Raw genomic sequence first — 2,500 nt, forward strand, 5'->3', positions numbered from 1 at the left:
GGAAAGGGAGGGGAGGGGCGGTGAGGGGGGAGAGGAAAGGGAGGGAGGGGCGGGGAGGGGGGAGAGGAAAGGGAGGGGAGGGGCGGGGAGGGGGAAGTGGAAAGGGCGGGGAGGGGCGGGGAGGGGGGAGAGGAAAGGGGAGGGGAGGGGCGGGGAGGAAAGGGAGGGGAGGGGCGGGGAGGGGGGAGAGGAAAGGGCGGGGAGGGGCGGGGAGGAAAGGGAGGGGAGGGGCGGTGAGGGGGAAGAGGAAAGGGAGGGGAGGGGCGGGGAGGAAAGGGAGGGGAGGGGCGGTGAGGGGGAAGAGGAAAGGGAGGGGAGGGGCGGGGAGGGGGGAGAGGAAAGGGAGGGGAGGGGCGGGGAGGGGGAAGTGGAAAGGGCGGGGAGGGGGGGGAGGGAGGGAGAGGAAAGGGAGGGGAGAGGGCGGGGATAGGAAAGAGGGGAGGGGCGGGGAGGGGGAAGGAAAGGGAGGGGAGGGGCGGGGGGGGGGAGAGGAAAGGGAGGGGAGGGGAGGGGGAGGGGAGGGGGGAGAGAAAGGGAGGGGAGGGGCGGGGAGGGGAAGTGGAAAGGGGCGGGGAGGGGCGAGGGAGGGGGAAGTGGAAAGGGGAGGGGGAGGGGGAAGTGGAAAGGGGCGGGGAGGGGGAGTGGAAAGGGGAGGGACGGGGAGGGGGAAGTGGAAAGGGGCGGGGAGGGGGAAGTGGAAAGGGGAGGGACGGGGAGGGGGAAGTGGAAAGGGGCGGGGAGGGGCGGGGAGGGGGAAGTGGAAAGGGGCGTGGAGGGGGAAGTGGAAAGGGGCGGGGAGGGCAAGTGGAAAAGGGAGGGGAGGGGGGAGAGGAAAGGGGAGGAGTGATGGACATATGCCTGACCTACTCATAAAACCCAGCGCGCTGGTCACACCTTGACGAAAGTCAGCACTCTTGAGCAGTCAACCCCCCAGAATTGTGTTCACTATCTTTTTTTTTTTATTTATATAAGGACGAGGAGAAATGTTTAAAGCGCGATATATTACACTTTAAAAGATGTGCCGCAATGTTAATGAACTACTGAAGTCAGTAACCAAGAAGATGTTGTTCTTTGGTACCACAAAGTTAATACATTGCTGAAGTCAATATGTGGTAAGCGTTTAAACAATCTGTAACAAACATTGAATAAACCAGCGACAAGAACAGACCGTGTTAGTTGTCTTCTCGCCGCTTTGGTGTAGGACTACTAGACAGTAACAGTTACTTAAATTTGGTCATTCTGCCGGCCTGTCTGCCTCACACAGACACAGATTCTCTCTCTCTCTTGTGTGTGTGTGTGTGTGTGTGTGTGTGTGTGTGTGTGTGTTAATGCAACACTGATACTTGTGGTGCATATTCAGCACGGTGAATGGCCCCATGCATCTTTCTGCGTTATCCTCTGCCAGGAAACAGCACTCCCTGTGGCCTGTGGCCTGTGATGTCTCACATCGCTTACGTGTCCCCCTTTACTATATATACATACCGGCAGCTTTTCTCTCTTTGTCATCGCCCGCCCCCGCCCTCCCCTCAAGACCCCTTACCCCCCCCCCACCCTCACCTCTCCGACTCAAATTCACCCCTCTCCGTTCACCCTCATGTTCTTGTAATTCCCTGGTCCCCCTTCACTTATTTTCTCATTCACGCGTGTCATTGTTCATGTTTCGCATTACTATTTAAAAAAAAAAAGAAAAAAGAAGAAGGAACTTATATATAGTTTTTCAGTTCTGTTTTCTGTGTGACACTATTCATCATTTTGTTCATCTTTTTTACAATTATTATTTCATCATTTTACCCTGTTTCTGCAATGCTATTATTTCAGTCTTTCACGTTAAACAATGTTTTCCTTTATTATCATTAATTATAAGGTTATGTCGAGTTTCAACTCACTCAGTACGGCCAGTCCTCTCTTTTCCTCTACACAGACCCCTCGGATGTCCAGTGGGTGTCTGAATGACCCAATCTTTAGCTTCCGTCGTTAGAATTGTGGTATTCTTTGTCAACATTCACGTCTTCAGTATAAGAGCCTTTCGCTTGCAATATTTTGATGATGGTAATTGGGGTGAAACGCTGTTAACGTCGTCTCTTTCGCCGTTCGTATGGAAAGAGTTAAGGAGTTCTACAGGCGTTATATAACCCCAGTTCCACTGGCCTTTGTCGTCACGAGGTTAGGCCATGTAGAACATGACAAGCCTGGACGTTTTCGATATATATATATTTTATCTGTTTATTCGTTCACTCATTCGTTTATCTACAAAAAAAGACCATGGGAAAGGAACCTCTTCATAACCCCAGTGATTGGGGTATAGGTGGTCGGTCACCTCGGGAGTGTAGTGAATCGTCCATTTATTCCTTTAATATTCATTTTAATCAATTCACTTCTTCATTCATCCATTCACCTCTCTCTATCACCACCCCGACCCCCATCCCACAGAAATTAAAACATGAGAAAAAACCAAAAAAAACCAAAACAAAATAAAACACACACACCTCGAAGCCTACTC

The 2,500-nt window shown here is 52.2% G+C and overlaps 1 protein-coding gene across 8 annotated transcripts in view; it reads right to left on the reverse strand.

Annotated features, from left to right (window-relative positions):
- LOC143301638 (uncharacterized) overlaps positions 1–2,500 on the reverse strand; it is a 171,570-nt gene that overhangs the window by 124,167 nt on the left and 44,903 nt on the right. The gene's annotated exons all lie outside the window — the stretch shown is intronic.

The sequence above is a fragment of the Babylonia areolata genome, chromosome 2 (assembly GCF_041734735.1).
Source record: "Babylonia areolata isolate BAREFJ2019XMU chromosome 2, ASM4173473v1, whole genome shotgun sequence".
NCBI classification, from domain to species: domain Eukaryota; kingdom Metazoa; phylum Mollusca; class Gastropoda; order Neogastropoda; family Buccinidae; genus Babylonia; species Babylonia areolata.